Source organism: Pseudonaja textilis, chromosome 1, assembly GCF_049901715.1.
Source record: "Pseudonaja textilis isolate UNSWEBS1 chromosome 1, rPseTex1.2, whole genome shotgun sequence".
Taxonomy (NCBI): domain Eukaryota; kingdom Metazoa; phylum Chordata; class Lepidosauria; order Squamata; family Elapidae; genus Pseudonaja; species Pseudonaja textilis.
The window spans coordinates 5,381,793-5,404,827 of record NC_141990.1 but is presented as its reverse complement, the minus strand read 5'-3'; the positions used below and the strand labels follow the sequence as shown (position 1 = coordinate 5,404,827).

Here is a 23,035-nt window from a genome sequence, read left to right as displayed (position 1 = left end):
TTGAAGTCCATCTATCTCCAAATTGCAAAGTTTGAGAAACACTGACTTAGCATATGGATCAGCTTCTGATCAGCGGAGGGGAGGGAATTAAGACTCCTGCATGGAACTGTACCTAGTTTCTGTCGGTGTGAGTGTGTATGTGTGTATACACACGTTAAGTTCCTTGTGGTTTATTTTTTTCTTTTCTTTTTTTCAGGAAAGTACCACAGGACTTTTACTCCGTGGCATCTTTCCACATGGCCTGATGGATGTTTTGCCGAGTGTATCTTGAGCAAGAGCCAAATTCTCCACCAAATATTTTCTCTCTCTTTGCCTGCCTTTCAAATTACGGCCATCCTAATGGATTTTCCGAGATGCCGTGTCAGCCGCGCAAGTCCTCAGCAAGCCATTGTTTCCCTGGCACAATTGTGTTTGCAATTGTAGACGACAACAGCCAGGCAAAGTTCAAACCTCAGAGGACTTGAGCACTTATTCCAGATCTAAGAACAATAACCCTTTTTCCATTTGTTATTTTCGTTTTTGGTTTTTGTTTTTAATTTCCAAGAGAGAAGATACAACAACTGAATGGGCCTTGAAGGGAATTGCGACACCGAAGAAGTCCAGCTTGGAAGAGTTTTAGAGGTTAAGAAACAAATAGGATCTGGGGAAATCATAATTAAAAGCATTCGCGTATGAAAATAAGCTGCTTATAGATTGTGTACCTTGGGCTGTTCAGCACTGAATCCTTTTACTGGTAGACCTCAACTTACCACCGCCACTGAGCTAAGTGAGACAGTTGTTCAGCGAGTTTTGCCTCGCTTTACGACCGTTCTTGTCATACCGTTTCCCCGAAAACATGACCTACTCTGAAAGTAAGTCCTAGCTAGACCTTTTACATGTGTACCCAATATAAGCCCTACCCCCCAAATAAGCCTTGATTAAGATCTCACCCGCTCCAGAGTGGATGGGTAAAAATTAAGCTAGGGTGGGGATGGGGTGGTCAGTTGGTCAGTTGTAGCCAGGCCTCGCACTTGCCTTGCTGGCCCGTTTCTTCTGCAGCCAGCAAGGCTGGCAAGGCTTTCCTGAAGGCCTCTGGAGCTAATAACAAAGCTCCGGATCGATCCTGAGCTCTGTTATCGGCGGCAGAGGCCTTCAGGAAAGTCTTGCTGGCCGTAGTAGTAGTTCCTGAAGGCCTTTGACAGCAAAAAGGAGGCTGCGGGCAACACATGCAAGTGAGGTTAGTCAGTGGATGACATCCCCCTGAAAATAAGACCCAGTGCCTTTTTTGGTGGTAAAAAAAACTATAAGACAGGGTCTTATTTTCAGGGAGCTGTTAAGTTAATTGCTGCAGTTGGTAAATTAGTAATCCAGCTGTTAAGTGAATCTGGCTTCCCCATTGACTTTGCTTGTTAGGAGGTCGCAAAAGGGGATCATATGACTCCGGGATATTCCAACTGTCATAAGTACACGCCAGTTGTCAAGCGTCTGAATTTTCTGATCATGTGGCTGTAGGGAAGCTGCTACCGTGTTAACAATGGCACAAGTCACTTTTCTCAGTGCCGTGGTTAACTTTGAATAGTCACTAAATCAAACGGTTGTAGGTCGAGGACTACCTGTATATTGTCAAGAAGCCATCAGTTGACAGACTAAATCTTACAGTTAAAAGGAACGGCAGTTTTGAAAGCAAGCAAGGAGAAATGCTATTTTTGCAAAAGAGAACTCTCCTTTTGATATATTCAAGCTATCTTTTTAAATGAGGTGCCTTGCAAAGTTTCCAATATTACAGAGAGTCCTTGATTTATGACCAAAACCAGAAAGCAGAATTTCTATTGCTCATAAAGCAAGGCAATTTGTAAGTGAGCCATGCCCAATTTTACATCATTTCCCCCCGCCTTGGCACAGGTATAGTCCTCGACTTTCCTTATGGGAACTCACAAATATGTACTCACATATGGTGGATAGGTGATCCCAGGATGCTGCAACTATTGTGAACACATGCCGATTGTCAAGTTTCCAAATTTGGATTATGTGATCCTGGAAATACTGCCATGGTCATAAGTCAGTCGCTTTTTTCAGTGCCGTTGCACTTTCGAATGATCATGAAACGCATGGTTGTAAATCAAAGATTACCTGAATTTAGCCTGCAATACTCTGCGTAACCCCTAGATGGACACCTTCTAGATTTTCTTGACATACTTTGCTGCCATCTAGTGGTCATTTGGAGTACTACAGCCCGGATCTTGCCCAATTCCTCCCCTTTGGTTAGAACCACTAGATTATCTTGGAGAGGATGGAGGCATGTTAAGCCACCTTCCTCCGTCTATCAGTCAAATGGAATGGAATGGGAATGAGAATAGAATAGGAACGTAGAGCCGTGATGGCGAACCCATAGCACACATGCCAGAAATAGCACACAGAACCATCTCTCTGGGCACGCCAGCCATCGTCTCTTGCTCTTCTGGGTTCCAGCTGATTTTCTTGCACGCGGGAACACCAAAAACTGGAAGAGCACCTCCACGGCATTCATGTGTGCGCTGGGAAGCTGAGTTTCCAGTTTCCAGCACTCCCCTGCCCGCGTGTGCATGCTCCCGTTTCAGCACTCGCTGCCAAAAAGGTTTGCCAACACTGGAATAGGGAATGGGAATAGAATAAGGACAGAACAGAACAAAATAGAATAGGTACAGGAAGAGGAGAGGAGAGGAGTTAAGTTGGAAGGGACCTTGGAGGTCTTCTAGTCCAACCCCTCCTCAGGCAGGAAACCCTATTCCATTTCAGGCAAACGGTTGTCCAGTCTCTTCTTAAAATATCCCAGACTTCCGTTCCCAGAATTCCTTGCCAGAGCGGTCAACAGTGAACTCCATGCATCTGGAAGGCATCACATAGAGAAGGCAGTGAAAAACTTATCGTTTAGAGCAGAAACTCCTGCGTTTTTCCTTTCCTGTCTCCTGCCTTTCATTTGCAGTGAGCATAATATGTTTGTGTTGTAGCTGAGACACTGTTCCCTGACCCAAAATACACAGTGTAGCTGGTTTTTCCCTAAAATCATGGCTCCCAGCCTGCTTCGTCCTACCAACTTAGCGGCACAAATTATTTTTGTGCGGTATCTTCAGCTGGGCTTTGAACAATAACTACAACTGGGTTTGTACAAACTCTGCAAAGCCCAAGCTAAACATGACATACCAGAGATAAAAAAAAAAATCCAGACAGAGTCTGCGGTTTGAGGGTCTGAAACAGAACCCGAATCTTTTTCCAAAGGTCTCCGTTGGATTACAGGCCCATACAATTGGAAGACCATCCGGGCGGGTTTAGCAGGGCGAACGCCGATAACTAAATCCAGGTTATCACTTTCCAGATGCAACACAAACACAAGCTTTGTGCGTTGCCGGCAATTGGTGGATCACAGCGTCGAAAGGTTGTGCAAACTGACTGCAGGTAGTCCTCAAGTTACGACCACAAGGGAGGCCAACATTCCTCTTGCTGAGGCGTCTGTGAAGTGAGTTTTGTCCCGTTTCATGACATTCCTTGCCACCGTTAAGTGAATCACTGCAGTTGTTAAATCAGTAACACAGTCGTTAAGTGAATCTGGCTTCCCCTTTGTCAGGTCGCCACAAAAGGGGATCTCGTGACTCCGGGACAGCGCAACCATTGTAAATGTGAGTCGGTCGCCAAACATCTGAATTTTGATCATGTGACCACGGGAAGGTTGCATCGGACATAAGCATGAAAAAAGGTCGTAAGTTGCTTTTTTTTAGTGCCATTGTAATTTTGAGCGGTCACTAAATGAACTATTGTAAGTCAAGGACTACCTGTATTGGGTTATGCCCTGTAATTCTCTCTTTATACAGTATACCCACTGACCTCTGACCCATGGCTGGAATTGGGTATGTCTAATTCAATGAAAAGAAGGACTAGTGGGGACAGGATAGCAGTCTTCCAATATTTGAGGGGCTGGTCCCAAAGAAGAGGCAGTCAAGCTATTCTCCAAAGCCCCTGAAGGCAGGACAACGAAGCAACGGATGGAAACTCATCAAGGACAGAAGCAACCTAGAACTAAGGAGGAATTTAATGACAGTTGAAACAATTAACCAGTGGAATGACTAACCACCAGAAATAGTGAGTGCTCCAACACTGGAGGTTTTTAAAAAGATGTTGGATAACCCTTTGTCTTGTAAGGCTTCCTGCCTAAGCAGTGGGTTGGACTAGAAGACCTCCCAGGTCCCTTCCAACTCTTGTCATTCTGTGAAAAAAAGATGTGGAGACTCTAGAAAGAGTGCAGAGAAGAGCAAGAAAGATGATTCGGGGACTGGAGGCTAAAACATACGAAGAACGGTTGCTGGAACTGGGTATTCTTAGTTTAATGAAAAGAAGGACGAGGGGAGACATGATAGCAGTTCCAATATCTCAGGGGCGGCCACTAAAGAAGAGGGAGTCAAGCTATTCTACAAGGTCCCTTACAACTGTTTTCCTATTTAGACTCTGAAGATGGAAAAGATGGAAGGAAAGACGATGATGGATAGCAAGGTTGAAGGGCTCAATTCACATAGTTACGGGGTACGTTTGAAGATCTCAAAGACCAGGTGAAGAACAGATTGCCATGGAAAATATTTTTGTGGTCTCTTTTAAAGAGTTGACTCCAGCTTATTAACACCTAATCAATCCTATAGCTAGATCCAGAACTCTAGATACTTGTGTGCGTGCCAACAGTCTTGTATATTGTCTGTAACTCCAGAAGCCGTGGATGTGCATCACCGGATCATTTCTCAAAAATGATCAGAGGCCCGTGATGGCAAACCTACGACACACCTGTCGGAGGTGGCACGCAGAGCCATTTGTGCTGGCACGCGAGCTGCAGGCCAAGTTACCTCACTGCGCATATCGCGCCTCACAGCTGATTTTTGACCGGTTTGAGGCCTTTTTCGGCCTCCCAAAGGCTTGGCGAAGGCTTCTGCAGGTTTCAGCAAGCTTTGCAGGCCAAAAACTAGCCCCGTTTTGTCACTTCCGGTATTTTCGGAAAAACAGGAAGTGACGAAACAGGGCTAGTTTTCGGCCTGCAAAGCTTGCTGAAGCCTGCAGAAGCCTTCGGTAGTCTGAAAAAGGCCTCAAACTGGCCAAAAATCAGCTGTGAGGCGCAGTGCAGGTAAATGGGGGGCGGCAGGGGGATTGTGCATGCATACGTAGGGGACATGGGGGAGCACATTGCTTTCTGGGTGCTGGCACGCAAGCACGAGTGTGCAAGCTCATGCATAATTTTTGGCACAGGAGCCCAAAAAGGTTAGCCACCACTAATCTAGACTCTCCTGCTTGAGCGGGGGGGGGGGGGACTAGAAGACCTCCAAGACTTCCCTTCCAACTGATGTTCTCCTTTGCAGCAGTGTGAACTGATGTTCCCAGCTCTTGTTGAGCATCTTCAATCCTTACACTCCACTGTGCAATTTAACAGACTTCACCTTCTCCTTAACGAAGACAGCTTAGTTTAAGGTGCTTACTTCTTTAATCCCCAAAATACATCTGCCACAAGACCCATAATGGGGCAATCTATCCCAAAGAAGAGGACTATAATTAATTAAAGAGCTCAACCTTCAAATTAAGGACATTCCTTGAGGTAAGCCATAACCTAGTAATTACCGGGGTGGATGACACAGCCCACAATTATACCCAAGCTGTTGGATCTGGGATAAATTAATAACTGATTAGGCCTTCATTAGCCTTAAAAAAAAAATAACAGGGATTTTAGGGTGTATTCAGTTCCTTACATCCTGAATCCCATACCAATAAATCATTATCCCCAAATCATTATTTATCTGTAGGTCAAATGTGGAGACCGCACACCTCATGCATGAAAGAATTCTGGACAATTGAGCCCCAAATTGCAGCTGTTAAGTTAGCAACACGGATGTTAAGCGAATCTGAATTTTCCCATGGACTTTGCTGGTCAGAAGGTCGCAAAAGGGGATCACGTGACCCAGGGACACTGCGACCGGCGTAAAGATGAACCACTTGCGAAGCACCTGAAGTTAACAGAATAACAGAGTTGGAAGAGATCTTGTAGGTCATCTAAACCAGGGGTCGTCAGCCTTTTGGATCTCAGGGACCACCAAACTCATAATTTTAAATCCTGTGAACCAATCTGGGAAAAATCTCCAAAAAAAGTCTGCAGGAAAATCCCCCACCCTGTTTTCCTACCGATTGATCATTCTTTATCTGGGACTGCAGAATACCGTCTCCAGCTCCGTTCTCAGGGGGGGGAGAGAGACTTTTGGCTTCATGCAAGGAAAATAGCAGAAGCAGCAGAAGTCTTTCTTTCTCTCCCCCAAACTCTGCCAGAAAGGAGTCTTTGTGAGACCTGTTGCGCCGGCACAGCCTCTTGGAGCAGGAGGCCTTGCAGGGTCCCAAAGACTCATTTCTGGAGGAGTTTGGGAGAGAGAAAGAAAGACTTTTGCTGCTTTCCTTGTGTGCAGCCAAAAGCAGAAGAAGAAATTAGCAGCCCGGTGGCCAGGGGAGGCGCGTGTGGCAATTATTTTGACAAATACTCAAGGCAGCGAACATATGGAGATTTTTCCTCCTCCTACTTTCCTGGTAAGGTGAGTTGATATGAGAAATGGGCTAGCCCAAAGTTAGCCAGCTGGCTTTCATGTCTAAGGCAGGACTAGAATTCACTGTCTCCTGGTGATTGGCCCAAAGTCACCCAGCCAACTCTTATGCCTAAGGCAGGACTATAATTCATCGTCTCTACTTTATGGCTGTTACAACATCAAACAGGTTCAGCAGTCTTATCATCCAGCCTCTGTTTAAAAAAAAATCTCAAATCAAAAGTTTACTCTTTTGTGGTTTTCAAACCGCCCACCCTCTAAGCAGGAATAATCTTTCAAGACCATCTTCCAAGCTGGAGATCAGAGGTTTTATGCAACTGCACCATAGACCCAAATTTAAGGGGACTTTTACATCTCAATAAGCCAACTTTATCACTCCTGAATGACAATCTGATCATTGTTTAAGGCACAGAATACGCTTGAAGTGCCCAGATAAGACAGATAAGAGAAACTAAGCAAGCAAAAGACAGAACATTTATAATAATAATAAAAAAAACCACCAACTCAACAACCCTCAGCAATTTAGTCTGCAAAAAAACAAGGAGAGGAAAAAAAAACTTTGAAGGATATACTAACACAAAAGGAAGTCTGTTTTCCTTTTTAGGTTTAAATTTAAAAACCAGCTTCCCCATCTGAGAGGTGATACCAGCCTGCAGGCAATGAAGGAAGAAAACAGCTATTCCCAGCATTTTCACATGTAAAAGAACACAATGGGTGTGTTCACAACAACCTTCACCCAAAAGCATAGGAAGAGCTAGTTGATTTTGACACAATGCACTCAACCCTGGTTAGCATTAAGGTTGTTAGCCCACTGGATGACCATCATGGGGCAACAGGATACCTGTATCAATCTCTAACATGGCTTAATTTTCTCAGCCCAACATACCTCACAGGGTTGTTGTGGGGAAAGCCTGAGGAGGGCAGAAGTATTAGATATATTCACCTTTTTGAGTTGTTAATTAAAATAATATTGTTTGTAAACAATAAAAGAATAAAAATCTGTCCAAATCTGTCTCGGTATGGAATCTTGGTCAGAAAACCCAATATTCAGATAATTCAGGACTTTATTTAGAGTTGTAGGCCAACCCAGAAGAAAGCGTGAAGTCTAGATGAAAATTATACCAAGTATGTAGGATCCAGTGATTGGGGTGGGGGGGATAGACCTTAATGTCCCTTTCAAACTCCACAAGAAGAATCCAAAGCCCACGAGAAAAATGACTCTCTGGCCACCCACGGAGCAGAAGCGGTTGTGTTTACTTTGGATGAAAAGGGAGTTAATTAATATTTGCTAAGTGACTCTGGAAATCATCCTGCGGAAGGTGTGTGGGTGACTTAAAACCTTCTCATCCGGTTTTCTGCCTCAGGCGGTTTTGGAGGCGCCCGGTGACACCCCAGCCTGCCTTTCCATAAAAAGCATCCAGAACAGCATTTGGAGGTTCACGTGCAAACAGGAAGCTATGCGACTTCTCTTCTGGATCGCACAAAACAACAATGACTAAGGCTTTACACATGGCGCTGCTCAAATTCACAATTCAGCACCTGCTGTGGGCACCTTACAGGGAAGTTGATTTCCCTGAAGATAGGCTGAGAGAGGGCAAATTTGCAAGGCTAGCTCTTGGCCTGCAACATGAAAGCAATTAATCTATATGGTAGCTTGGCCGTTTCTCAAACTTGGCCAGTTTAAGACCTGTAGACTTCAAATCCCAGAATTCCCCTGGGAAGGCATGCTTTAAAAGATGGGAGGAATTCAATTTCCAGAACTCCCCAGTCAGCATGTTGTAATAGGGGTGGACTTCAATTCCCACAATTCCTCAGCCAGTCTGCTTTAAGAGGGGTGGACTTCAATTCCCATAATTCCTCAGCCGGCCTGCTTTAAGAGGGGTGGACTTCAATTCCCAGAATCCCCCAGCCAGCCTGCTTTAAGAGGGGTGGACTTCCACTCCCAGAATTCCCCAGCCAGCATGCTTTAAGACAGATTGACGTCAACTCCCAGAATTCCCTGGACTTCAATTCCAGAATTCAGCATGATTTGCCAAGCTGAAAAAAAAAACAGAACTAGCTGACTCAAATACTGCCCTAGTTTAACCTGACTATATGGCCTAATCCATTTTTATTATTGTTTATATTGACACTTATGTGCGCGCCAGGGCAGTTTAAGCAATGAAGAACACAGAGGTTGGGCAACGTTAGATCTGTCACCCCATTTCTTACAGTAGTTTACGAGTTAAAGAGTTTGCACAATGTTTTATGGAGTTTGCTGCTATTCGGGTATGTAAACACCACCAGCTACTTTCAAAAATAAACATAGAAATCAGGCCAGGTTTGTCCTTGGAAGGAAAGAATAAGTGGATAGGGAACTGCGTAGAGTTGGTTATAAGATGGGCAGCTATATAAATATTTTAAATAAATCAATTTCAAAAGTGAAGGCTAAGCTAGAAGACTCTGAAGGCATCCAAAGGTAGAATAGGAAAAATCTTTTTGTTCTGTTTCAGGTCACCAGGAGTTAAACCTGAAGGTAAGGAGGTAACTTGCTTTGGCAACAGACAATCCTGTGGATCAATGTCTAATTCTATAGAGCAATATTTCTCAACTAGGGCAACTTTAAGATAAGTGAACTCCAACTCCCAGAATTCCCTAGCCAGCATGCTCTAAGATGGGAGAACTTCCACTCCCAGAATTCCCTAGCCAGAATGCTTTAAGATGGGTGGACTCCCAGAATCCCTGTGCCAGCATGTTGCATCATCACACTGGCTGGAGGATTCTGGGAGTCGAAGGCCCCACTTCTTCAAGTTATCATAGTTGAGAAACACCTGGCTTGCAGGATTTGCCATGCTGGTCACAATCCAGAACCTGAGAAAAGGGTCAAAATGGAAGGATCTATATTTCCATTACTGGATAAGATCTGGAATTTTTCCAATAGTCTTGGCACCCCCCTCCAGGACTCAGCATCCAGCCAGAAAATATGGGAATCTTCAAATTAAGCCAGATGTTTCTACCTTAAAGCTGCAGTTCAAATCCAGCTGCTGGTAAGCAGGACAGATGTCAGCTACACCTAAGCATTGGGAAAACAACATTTTGACTGTCTCCCTCTTTGTCAAACCTTTAAAAAAACACACATACAAACGTTACTTGTCCCCAATTTCATTCTCTCTCCCTCTCTCTCTCTCCCTTTTTCTCCCTCTTTCTCCCTCTCTTTCTCTTTCTCTCTCCTTCTCTCTCCCTCTCTCTCCCTCCCATGTCCTGGACAAAACCCACCTGCCTGTCATTTGACAAAGCACAGAAATGTTACAAGCTTTTATAGCCACCAAGCCAGCAAGAGAGATTGCGAATGGCGCATAGATAAAAAAAGTTAATTAAGCTAAAGTGTGTAGCAGTGGGAGACAGCTGAATCTTTTGCAAATGGGCACAGGCATCTTAGCAGAGAAGAAGAAAAAAAAACCCTGCAAATCATTTCAAAAAGGAAGGAGAGAATGTAGGAAGGCCTTTTGCTTTTTAATTTTTACTTTTAAGGGGGGTGCCTGCATTGGCAGGGGCCGCTTTTTAAATCCACAGTACAGGTAGTCCTCAACTTACAACAGTTCATTTAGTGACCAATGTTGCAAGGTCCCTGAAAAAAAAAGCGACTTAAGACCATTTTTCACATTTACGGCCGTTGCCGCATCCCCATGGTCACGGGATCAAAATTGGACCACTTGGCAACCGACTCACATTTATGACAGTTGCAGTGTCCCGGGGGTCACACGATCTCCTTTTGCGACCTTCTGACAAGCAAGGTCAGTGATGGAAGCCAGATTCACTTAACAACGGGGTTACTCATTTAAGAACTGCAGCAATTCAACTTAACCAATGAGGTGAGAAAAGTCATTAAACTCCTTTTAACCAATTTCTCACTTAACATATATTTTGGGCTCAGTGGTGTGGTTGCAAGTTGAAGACCACCTGGAAATTGCCAGCGCCTTTATTTTTTTTTTTTTTCTTGTTTTCACTCTCTGATCAGTCGTTGTAGCTTTTCCATCACAGCAGGATTTTTAATTCATGTTTTTAATATCATTTTTCCTCTGCATCATTTGCAAGAAGGGGACTCAGCCATTGCTGAAATTCACAGACAGGCAGGCAAAAAAATAATCCCTTAACTGAGATCATGAACTGGCTAATGTCTTGCTTTTTTTTTTTTTTGCAAAAAATAAAAAGGAGTGTTTGACAAAAACTTTTTTTTTAAACTGTGGCTCTGATGCACATGTTTGTTTTATAGTTTCTGCTTCATTGCCTCATTTTTTCGCCCCCCAAACTTTTCTGTGTCTCCTGCTGAAAAGAATTCAGTGATCAGGACGACTTCTGATTATCTCCCATTAAGTCAATGTGGACTCCCAGGAGGCACATTAAATAATAATGCAACAATAAGGGGTTGTTGTTTTTTAAAGTACCCTAGTGTGCATTTCTTTCCTTGTCTAAAGTCTGATTACATATCAGCCTTTCTTTGAGAGAACAAGTAGGGGAGAAAGATTTTATTTTGGTCCTGGTTTAAAATATCTACACAAACACACACAGGGAATATCATACAAGGAAGGTTTGTAATAGAGCAGCTGAAATATACACATAGGCGTGCCAAAGTCTTGGGCTAGGGAGAATGTCTGACTGACTGAATGAAACTGGAGTTATCCTAAACCAATATTTCTCAACCTTGGCAATTTTAAGATGTGTAGAATGCCATTCCCAGAATTCCCTAGCCAACATGCTTTAGGGTGGGTAGGTGGACTTCAACTCCCAGAATTCCCTAGCCAGCATGCTTTAGGATGGGTGGGTAGACTTCAACTCCCAGAATTCTCCAGTCAGCCTGATTTAAGATGGGTGGACTTCCAACCAACCACATCCTCCATGATCACATTCACATGGCCAGGGGATGCTGCATTGGTCGTAAGTGTGAAAAACAGTCCTAAGTCTTTTTTTTTCAGCGCCCTTGTGACTTTGGTCATTGAAAGGATGGTGGTAGGTCAAAGACTAGAGAAAAGTAGGAGTAGGGGAGGACATGATAACAATAGCCTGGTATTTGAGGGGCTGCCACAAAGAAGAGGAGGGTTAACTTATTCTCCAAAGCCCCAGAAGGCAGGAGAAGAAGCAACAGATGGAAACTATTCAAGGAGAGAAGCAACCTAGAACTAAGGAGGAACTTCCTGACAGTGAGGAGAATTAACCAGTGGACCAGCTTGCCTCCAGAAGTCATGGCTGCTCCACCACTGGAGGTTTTTAAGAAGAGATTGGACAACCCTTTGAAATGGTATAACGTCTCCTGTCTGAGTAGGGGGTTGGACTAGAAGACTTCCAAAGGTCCCTTCCAGCTGTTCTGATGGATTTACTCGTAGAGAATCTCTCAAGAGAAGGACTCTGGTTTGTAAAAGATGAAGGCAATATCTCTCTTGAGATCAACTGCCAGAATATAGAAGAGAATATAGAAGAGAATATAGAACATAGAACAGAATATAGAATATATAGGATATAGAATAGAGTTGGAAGGGACCTTGGAGGTCTTCTAGTCCAACCCCTTTGCTCAAGCAGGAGACCAGATACCATTTCAGACAAATCTTCTCCAGTGTCTTCTTAAAAACCTCCAGTGTTGGAACACCCACAAAAATAATAATAAAGGTTTGTATCCCACTTTTATTATCTTTTACAAATAATTCAAGGGCGAACATATCCAAAACATATCCCCGCTATTTTCCCTACAATAATATAACCCTGTGGGTTGGGGCTGAGGGAGAAATAATGCCCCAAGGCCACCCAGTTGATTTCTGCCTCAAGTTATTTATACAAAATAAAAAGACAAGATAACAATAAAAAAATAACTCAATAATTGCCTAAATTACCCATTTCCAACTGAGGGGAGCTGGAATCCCACTCAGAAGCCAATTCACTGTCCTTGAAGTCCCCAACTGCTTTAAGCACAGGTGTTTTAGAAGCTGACTGAGTCATCCAACTATCCCGGTTAAAAGATTGGCCGGTTCATTTATTGCTGATAACCTGACTTCTGAAGCAGTTTTGCCCGCATGGAGCAGGCCAACAGTTCTGAATGCTCCCTTTTGGCTAAGAGCAAGGAGAACCTTAGAACTTGGTAAATGGATCTTATGCAACAGATTAGCCTTGCTAAATGCACCTAGATGCCTTGACCAATGAAACCAAGCTGGGTGTTGTTGTTTGTTTTTTAAAGTAAATCCTGTTTTCTGCAGCGTCATAAAAGCTAAAGCTAGTAAAAAGAGGTTGGGACTGAAGAACAGAACATTTACTTGGAGAATCTTAATTTCAAATCCCACTTTTCCTAAATATACTCGGAGGGAGGGAAAGAAGGTGGTTTTGAACTTGGGGGATTGGACAAGACCACAAAAACAAACCAATAGATCTTTGAAATTCGGACAAAGGAGGATATTTGTAGCTCAGGGTTGAACCGTGAGGTCCTTGGTGTTCTCTGAGCTTGGTGGTTTTCTTGCAGACGTTTCATGACCCAATTAGGTAACGTCATCAAGTGCTAGAAGGGAGTGGGGTTTGTAGAGGAGGAGGAGGAGGAGGAGGAGGAGGAAGAGGACTGTAAGGTCCTTGATGCATTCTGATCTTGGTTTTCTTGCAGACATTTCAATACCCAACTAGGCAACATCATCAGTGCCAGAAGAGGGTATTTATAAACGTGGCTTGGCCTCTCCAAGTGTTGGTGGGAACAATCTTTTATTTTTTTATTTTTCAGTAACTTTATTTGTACATTATAGATGCCCACTAGAACAGATAATACTGTTTCATTTTTCCAACTCATTAATTGGGGGTCAATACAACCATGGTTAAAAATCTTTTGGCAACAACTTAATCTAAACTAATTGATGCTGTATAGAAATATTGAAGATTTATGATTTGGTTTGAATTTAATAAACACAATGTACATTTTCCTGTAAAGAAATTAACAATCTATTATATGACATACAGCATTGACAAGGCAGAAATATAGTAAATTCAAGTAATATAGTATAGTATAGGAAACTCTGGACACATGGTGGGAACAATCTTGATGGTCCTTTGATTAGGTAGTTTACTGATTTGGTAGTTCTTTGGTTGGGGCATTGCTTACTGCTTGATGGTTGGTCCATTGTTGATCTCAGTGTTAATCCCTGTTTATCAAGAACACTCCCACCTACGCTGAACAGGGCAAGCCAACTCACATATAAAGGGAGAGCAAGCCCCTCTCCCTTCTAGCACTGATGATGTTACCTAGTTGGGTCATGAAATGTCTGCTAGAAAACTACCAAGCTCAGAGAGTATCACAATCCAGCCACTCATAATCCAGAATTCTCAAGTCAGAAATGACTAGGCTCAAATTATCCTACTTTAGACTCATGATGCAAAGATCTGGCTGTCTTAGGAAGTCCATAATGCTGAGAAGGGTGGAAGGAAAGAGAAAGAAGGAAGGAAGTGGAGGAGGAGGAGGAGGAGGAGGAGGAAGAGGAAGAGGAGGAGGAGGAGGAGGAGGAGGAGAGCCAGCAGAAAGTGGAGGGACTTAGTTAAAACGGCGATGGGGGCACCACTGGAAGATGTGAAGGACCAGATTATACAACTAGATTAATAGAATTGGAAGGGACCTTGTAGGTCATCTAGTCCAACCCCCTGCCCAAGCAGACCCTACACCATTTCTGACAAGTGGCAGTCTTGAAAGCTTCCAGTGATGAAGCTCCCACAACTTCTGAAGGCAAGCTGTTGTATGGATCGGTTTCCAGGTTAAATCTCTCCTTGTTCAGTTTCCATCCATTCTCCCTTCTCTGGCCTTCAGGTGCCTTGGAAAATAGCTTGACCCCTTTCTCCTCTCTGTGGCAGCCCCTCAAATAATGGAAGACAGCTATCCTGTCTCCCCTGGTCCTTCTCTTCCCTAGACTAGCCAGGCCCAGGTTCCTGCAACCGTTCTTCATATGTTTTAGCCTCCAGTCCCCTCATCATCCTGGTTGCTCTTCTCTGCATTTTTTCTAGAGTGTAGGATTCTAGGTGTGGTCTTTTGAGATAGATCATTCAGCGATGCCACACAACCAAGTCATGACCTACATTTCCATCGCTCTGTCAAATGGCAATTAGATTATAGCAGCCTACTTCACAGCGAGCTGCAGCAGACCGACTGCACTAAAGTGAGCTGAACTGTGTTGTTCAGGACACAAGCGGATTGCTTTCTCTGTAAAAAAATAAAATAAAAATGTTCTCATCCAGGAAAAGAATCCTGCTTGCGGGGAAGGGGAGGTTCACAACAGCCATAGTCTTTTGGGATCTACCTTCTCATTGGCCTGTCTTTATTTCTTACTAGCTGGATAACCGTGCTTCGCTACGAAACTATGTGGTCGGGCTTAGTTTTGGGGGATGAAAATAAGGGCGGGGGGGAATTCTACCTCTGCCTACCAGCATCCATTGGTATTCAGCTGGTTAGCGTCCTGTTAGTGAGAGGGTTGAGAGCTGTTTGGAAACTGAAACAGTATTTACTGTGTGAGCAAGGAGGCAGCAAGGAGCCTGGGTGTGGTTTAGCTCAACTGTGCTGTACTAAAGCTGCTTGGTGCTGTGAAACTGAAACTCCTCTCCTCTGCTTGTGTTTTGCATTTGGAAGAGATTTCTTTTCAGGTTGGGAGGGGGAGTAGAACCCCTTAGCATTAGAGCCCAATAATAATAATAATGCTCTGATGGTCATTTGGAAAAATCCTTTCTTAGTGAGCACCTAGAAGCCGAGAGGAACATACGTGCCAAAATTAAAGTTTGCAGGCTTTACAATTCTGGAGATTTTGCAATGATGCGTGAGTGGTATTTCGCTTTTATATATATAGATTGAATGTCTTGCCTTTATTTTTTTTATAAACAACTCAAGGTGGTGAACTTAACACTTTTTTCTCCTCCTATTCTCCCCACAACAACCCCGCTGTGAGGTGGGTTGGTCTGAGTGAGGGGGGATTGGTTCCAAATTACCCAGTCTGCTTTCATGTGTAAATTAGATCTAGAACTCACTCTCCTGATGCTAAGCCCAAAGTCTGGCTTTCCTGCCAAAGCAGAACTAGAATTCACCACCCCTGGTTTCCTGGATCATCTAACCAGTTTTCATGCCTAAATTGGGACTAGAACTCACCGTTTCCTAGTGATTGGTCCAAAGTCACCCAGCTGGTTTTCATGCCCAAGGCAGAACTAGAACTCACCTCTCCTAGTGATTGGTCCAAAGTCACCCAGCTGGTTTTCATGCCCAAGGCAGAACTAGAACTCACCTCTCCTAGTGATTGGCCCAAAGTCACCCAGCTGGTTTTCATGCCCAAGACAGAACTAGAACTCACCTCTCCTAGTGATTAGCTCAAAGTCATCCAGCCTGTTTTCATACCTAAAGTGGGACTAGAACTCACTGTTTCCTAGTGATTGGTCCAAAGTCACCCAGCTGGTTTTCATGCCCAAGGCAGAACTAGAACTCACCTCTCCTAGTGATTGGTCCAAAGTCACCCAGCTGGTTTTCATGCCCAAGGCAGAACTAGAACTCACCTCTCCTAGTGATTGGTCCAAAGTCACCCAGCTGGTTTTTCATGCCCAAGGCAGAACTAGAACTCACCTCTCCTAGTGATTGGCCCAAAGTCACCCAGCTGGTTTTCATGCCCAAGGCAGAACTAGAACTCACCTCTCCTAGTGATTAGCTCAAAGTCATCCAGCCTGTTTTCATACCTAAAGTGGGACTAGAACTCACCGTTTCCTAGTGATTGGTCCAAAGTCACCCAGCCAGCCGTCATGGTTAAGACAGGACTAGAACTCAAGTCTCCTGGTTTCCAAGCCAGCACCTTAACCAGACTGGCTCTCTGCAGGTATCACTGAATCTGTTTATGTGCAATGAATTTTATGAGCAACGTGCATAAAAAAATTAGGCACAGCTTTGATCAAAACCATCCTAGCTACCGATTTAACTTTTTCAACTATATCCTGCAACCCGACTCTCATTTCCCCGGTTTCATTTTGGATCTTTTCTTGTGTGGGTATCTCAGAGTTCCAGGATCTTATGAGATGGGCAAACAGAAAAAAGAGACCAACAATCATTTTGATGGCGCTCACCCAACCCCTAATTCAACCAGTTTACCAACCACAGTGCCAAAGAACAAAAATCAAACACACCACCTTTTCTGCACCAACACACACAATCACACAATGACGTCCAGATGATGAGAACGGCCTCCAATCGCTGTGCAACATGATACAACTCTGCAGCGAAGGGATAGGTTACAGGCCCCCTCCCTTAAGAGGCTTATCTGGATCACAGTTTCTCAATCTTGGACTCTTGAAATATGTGTCAACTCATAAAACATTTTTTTATGACCGTTTTAGAGTTGCCAGCAGAGAGAGAGAGGTGGGGGGAAGGGGTTTGAAAGAGCAGTGCAGCAGCTTGGAAATCAAAAGTGCATTCCATGCATAGTTTTTCAGAGATTGTAACTAGGTGACTGAAGTTTCTGCCGTGCAAAAAAAAGAGAACACGATTGATGACTCTTGGATGTCTCTCATTGGAGAATATGAATTATGATACACCCAGAGGGGTGGAGGGAAAACCAGGGTCAAGGGTGACAGCGAATTGTGTTGTCTTAAGAGTCAGCTGCACCCAGGTCAAACTGGCATGTTATCCCAATAAATTATGTTTACTTTTGGAAGTTTGGCTCGAGATTCATGATTTAATTAAGGTAACTGCCAGAAACCTGACATTACGGACATTAACTCCCAGAATACCCCAGCCAATGGTGGTGGAGAGTTATTGGGTCCTATATTTGGGGTTTTACTTCTGTAAGCTGCCTGCAGTCACCATAAGTAGTGCCCTATGGATTCTCTTAACCCTATATTATTGACTAGAGTCACAATCTGTAAAATGAGATGATCAACCCCAATCTACCTTCATTGCGTTCAGTTAGTTGATTTATATCTGTGGCTTAATTTGAAGAGGGGGGGTGTTTTCTGCTGTTCAATTATATAACTAATTTTTCCTGGGGCATATGGCTGTTTTTGACCCTAAGCTGCCCAATGCAGTTGACAGAAATTGCATCCAAATTAATCTTTGAAATAAACTATATTCAGAATACATGTTCTGTTATCTTCTTCCCATCTTTACTGGACACCGGACCACAACTGATCCCAAAACTTGTGTTGCTAAGTGAAATAGTTAAGTGAGGTTCTACCCACAGTCCCATTTCACAACCTTTCTTTCACAATTGTGGATCATTGCAGTTAATAACCTGGTTAAATTAATCTCCATTGTCAGAAGGTTGCAAAAGGGGATCAGGTAACCCCAGGACAATGCGACCGTCGTAACCACGAGCCAGTTGCCAAGCACCTGAATTTTGATCTTGTGACCACAGGGACGCTGCAACAGTTGTGTGAAAAATGGTCACTTTTTTTCAGTGTTGTTGTAACATTGGTCACTAAATGAATTGTTGTAAGTCAAGGATTATCTGTTCTTATGTTCCAATATACTGCAGGGGTCTTCAAACTTGACAGCTTTAAGACTTGTGGACTTCAACTCCCATAATTCCTGAGCTAACATGACTGGAAGAGGAATTCTGGGAGTTGAAGTCCTCAAGTCTTAAACTTGCCAAGTTTGAAGACCCTAAATCCTTCGGGGAAATTAGAAAAAAAACACCTTGTTCTATACATATACAGCTGGGATTTGTAAACCAGGATTGATGGTTTAGCTTTGCATAAATACTAACCATCAAGACCAGCTAACCTAGTTATAAGCAGGTTGATGATCATGGCTTTCCTAGCTGATGCTGCAGGAGAAACAGCTAATTTAGAAGAGACTAGTTCGTGACCCAACTTGGTGACATCATCAGTGCTAGAAGTGAGTGAGGATTGCTCTGTTTATATATACAAGTGACTTGCCCTGCCAGTGCAATTTACTGCACTCAAGAAACTACCAACTCAAACAAACAAGCCAGCAGTAAACAAACTCATGGAGGAACCGCCAAGAACACTCCCATCAATGCTTGACAAGGCTAAGCTACGATAAATAAACAGAGCAAAACCCTGTTCCCTTCTAGCACTGATGACATCACCTAGTTTGGTAATGAAATGTCTGCAAGCAAACAATCAAGCTCAGAGAGCTTCAAGGAGCCACAAAATGAGACAGTTAAGTGAGTTTTGCCCCCATTTTATGACCTTTTTTGCACCAGTTAAGCAAATTGCTGCAGTTGATAAGTCACACGGTTGTTAAATGAATCTGGCTTCCCCTGCTTGCCAGTGTGTCGCACAATCATATGACCCTGGGACACCACACCTGTCATAAATACAAGTCAGTGGCCAAGCATTCGAATTCTGATCCAGTGAGTGTCATGGGGATGTTGCAATGGTCAAAAGTGTGAAAAACCGTCCTGAGTCACTTTTTTTCAGTGCCCTTGTAACTTTGAACGGTCACTAAATGAACTGCTGGAAATCAAGGATTATCTTATACATTAAATAAAACCATATATGTTCCACAAATACGTTTTAAAAAATAAAACACACTAAGGAAAGGAGATTGGCTTGTGACCAGTCTCCAGCCTCTTTCTTGCCATGTTGCACGGCAGGGGGAAAAAAATGCAAAATAAATAAATAAATAAAGACTACAGATTGTCCTTGATTTCAAATTCATTTAGTGGCTATTCAAAATTACAACGGCATTGGGAAAAGTGATGTAGGAGCATTTTTCTCACTTACAATATGACCCTGAGGTCAGTTGCTTTGGCAATTGGCTTCATATTTATGACGGTCATAGTTTCCTGAGGTCCCCTTTTGCAATCTTCTAACAAGGAAAGTCAATGGGGCAAGCCAGGTTCACTTAAGAACCATATTACTAAGGTAATATGGTTAAGTGAACCTGGCTTGCCCCATTTACTTAACTGAGGTAAGATAAAATGGGACAAAAACTCATTTAACATAAATTTTGGGTTCAAGTGGGAGGGGTTGTAAGTCAAGAACAATTTGTATTCTATCCTGTTAAGGCAACTGACTCACATTTATGACAGAATCAGGTGACCCCTTTTGCGACCTTCTGACCAGTAAAATCTATGGGAAGCCAGATCCACTTAACGGTGTGACAATGATTCACTTTCACCACTGTGGCCAGAAAAGGGTTAGGGTTAAAATTCACTTAACCAATGCCTCATTTAGCAACATAAATGTTGGTCTCGACTGCGGTCATAAGTTGAGGACTTCCTATACAGATTTTCTTTAAAGCTGCCTTTGGAAAAGGCAATTCCCACCCCCACCCCACCCAAAAAATTGTCCTAGATTTACAGATCATATAAAGAGAATGCTTGAACCAGAGTGATGGACCAATTGTGAGAAATCACTAAATTTGGTTTGCTGGGCTGGTCTAGTCAAAACACATCTTATAGATTAACAGAATTGGAAGGGACCTTGTAGGTCATCTAGTCCAACCCACTCTCCCAAGCAGGAGACCCTATACCATTTCTGACAAATCTCTTCTTGAAAGCCTCCAGTGATGGAGCTCCCACAACTTCCGACTATTTCTGACTATTTCTCAGTCAGAAAACTATTGACTATTTCTCAGTCAGAAAATTTCTCCTTATTTCTAGGCTGAGTCTCTCCTTGGTTCAGTTTCCATCCATTATTCCTTGTCTGGCACTTTGGGTGCCTTAGAAAATTTGAGGTGCTCTGTGGCAGCCCCTCAAATATTGGAAGACCGCTATCCTGTCTCCCCTGGTCCTTCTCTTCCCTAGACTAGCCATGCCCAGTTCCTACAACCGTTCATCGTATGTTTTAGCCTCCAGTCCCCTTCATCACCCTGGTTGCTCTTCTCTGCACTTTAACATCCTTTCCAGTTTAAGGACGGCTGCCTATGCAGAACTGAAACTGCATTTTTTAAAAAAACCCAAAATAAATTAGAAAACTGTCCAATGGGCAGGCTTTCCACACATCCTCCTCCTCCTCTTCTCTGGTTCCCTTTGCAGCACCAGAAAACAAACCTAATCCACGAATAAAAGATCCTCACTCTCAGCGACCCCAACCAGCAGCGCTGACAAATAGAAACAGTCACATGCTTTGCTGAAGAGTGAGAAGAGGGGGGAGAGAGAAAAATAATTAGGAATTGATAAGCTTTTTCAGTGCCAGAGCTTCTGCAAGCCCTCAGCCAGCCAATCACAAGACACAAGAGGCAGGGCAGACTACAGAACCCCTGCTGCACAGCAGGTTGCAAACTTCAAGATTACTCAAATGCAAAAAACAGTATGGCTTAACCAAAAAAAAAAAAAAAGGGGGGACTTAACCCAGAGGAAAATTTTGTCCAAAGCTATATAATCTCATCCATATAAAACTCGTAAGCAAACTGGTAGAATTCTGGATGAATTCTTTTTTTTTTTTTAACTTGCTTGGATTGCAGCCTTGCAAAAAATAAAAAAGCTGTTTTAAACCGTAGCTCCAACATACAAGTGGCATGTTAAACATACGCAGGGCATCAACTGTAGAAAAAAAAACACATTCTCCCCCCCCTAATCTTGTCTGCTTTGGTTGATCACCTGATGATTTTTCACTTACAGATAAAATAGATTTTTTGGAGGGTGCACACTATTTTCAGGATTGTTTTCTCTAGCATCATTCAGGACTTTTAAAAGTTCAGGGGGGGGCTTCTCTGGAATATAAAGAAACAAGAGCCTCTGAGCATAGAAAGTGTTTTTCTACTTAGATTATAAGGGGCTGCTCTTTCCTGCACCCAGGATATTTTTTCCCCCAGAAACTACCATCAAATCTGTAGCATCTTTTCCCAAGAAACTGCATTTATTAGTTCTGGTTATTTACTTAGCCAGCTGCAGCTCCTGCTTAGAATTGGGTTGATCTAAAACATCTTTTCTAGTTAGCAAATGTTATTCGAATGTGTCAGCTGGAAAAGGTGTTTTAGATCAAGCCAATTCCTTTCCTGCAAACAACTCACACATGAACTGATTTAAGAGACAATGAATTGTTAAAAGTTACTTCCATTCAAACGCAGCCTTCCCTCAAGGCCTAAATCTTAAAAAAATTAAATTTTCCCTTCCCATCTGGGGAAAAAAAAAACCCAAACCAATATATTGAAATGCTGCTGGATTATTTACCCCTTCAGCAAAGGGCTGAAAAAGAATGAAAACAAGTTTTAAAAAAATCCCCAAGGCAAACTTTACAGAGATCAAAATCTAAGAATCATGTTTACAAGGCAGCCAATGCACTACAATTAATTGAATAAAGATTGAAAAGGATCTGCTGTTATGCTCATGGGCTTCCTTCCATAATGCCGAGAAGGATGTCGATGTAATAAATAATAAAATAACCTTGGTTACTAATTTGGACAAGAGCCAAGAGACAAAACAAGCTGCCCATAGGACCCAGCAGTAATCGTGAATGATCCAACACTGGAGGTTTTTAAGAAGAGACTGGGACAGTCATTTGTCTGAAATGACATAGGGTCCCCTCCTTGAGCAGGGGTGGGAATAGATGACCTCCCAAGGCCCCTTCCTACTCTTTTTATTCTGTTATTCCCCTCCTTGAGCAGGGCGAGTTGGACTAGATGACCTCCAAAACTCCCTCCCAACTCTGGGTTATTCTGGTTGGTAAAACCAGCTTTCACTTGGTAGTCAAACAAGGAACCGATCCTTGGATCAGACTTGTAGCCAGCCAGCCAGCCCTTCCCCAACCCTTTAAAAACACGAATCCAGAGCCCAAGCAAGAGGAAGGATAAAAGGGAACCTCCAAAGCCAAGAGCAGTCAAGATCCCTCCAAACTTCGCAAGAGTAGGGGAGAGGTTGGAAGTTCGGGTCTCAGATACAAACAAACGCAGAGGGGGGAGGCGTGCGGGATGGCCTTGCAAAACGGGGTGGCTCCGGAGTAAACCGATCGCAGCCACTCCGGAGTTAAAAGAGGGAAGCAGGAAGCCGAGCCGAACGACGCCTCGGGCGGCGGGGAGGAGAGGTGGGGGGAGAAAGCCAGCCAGGACGCCGCGCCGTCCAGCCCGGCCCAGCCGGGGATCAGCGCGCGCTTGGACACAGGGCCGTCACGTCGCCTGCTTCTCCAACGGGGCGCTCCGCCGGGCACCGTTCCAGCCCCCGATCGTTGCTGCAGGGGAGACCCTCCCCCGGCCAAGCATCGGAGGATTCACCACCATCCCATCCCATCCCCATCGTCTAGGCTTGCAAGGCAGCCGGGTGGGCGAGCGCCCCAACCCCACCTCCGCCCGGCGCTTCCTCCACGCTCCGACCCTTCCGAGCCCCCCCATAATTGCAACCACGATTCTTCCCCCCCAAAAAACTCCGATCTTCTCCTCCTCCTCCCCATCCCGGCCGCAGGACTCACCTGCTCAGCGCGGGACCGCCTGCAGCCGCCCGCAGAAGGTAGACGGCGGACGGTGCCCGGGAAAGCGCCAGCCTCCTCCAGCTCCGCAGCTGCCTGAGCTCCCCCAACTACGTCGACCCCGGAGCACCCCTGTTTTTTCT

The 23,035-nt window shown here is 43.9% G+C and overlaps 1 protein-coding gene across 3 annotated transcripts in view; it reads right to left on the bottom strand.

Moving 5' to 3' along the window:
* Positions 1–23,035, bottom strand: part of YPEL2 (yippee like 2) — a 100,550-nt gene extending 77,515 nt beyond the window's left edge. Inside the window, exon 1 of one of the 3 annotated variants that reach the window (XM_087925059.1) lies at positions 22,896–23,035. The gene's annotated coding sequence lies outside the window, so the exon portion shown is untranslated. The remainder of the gene's footprint in view (positions 1–22,895) is intronic. The other 2 variants (XM_087925064.1, XM_026710293.2) reach the window with 2 other exon arrangements.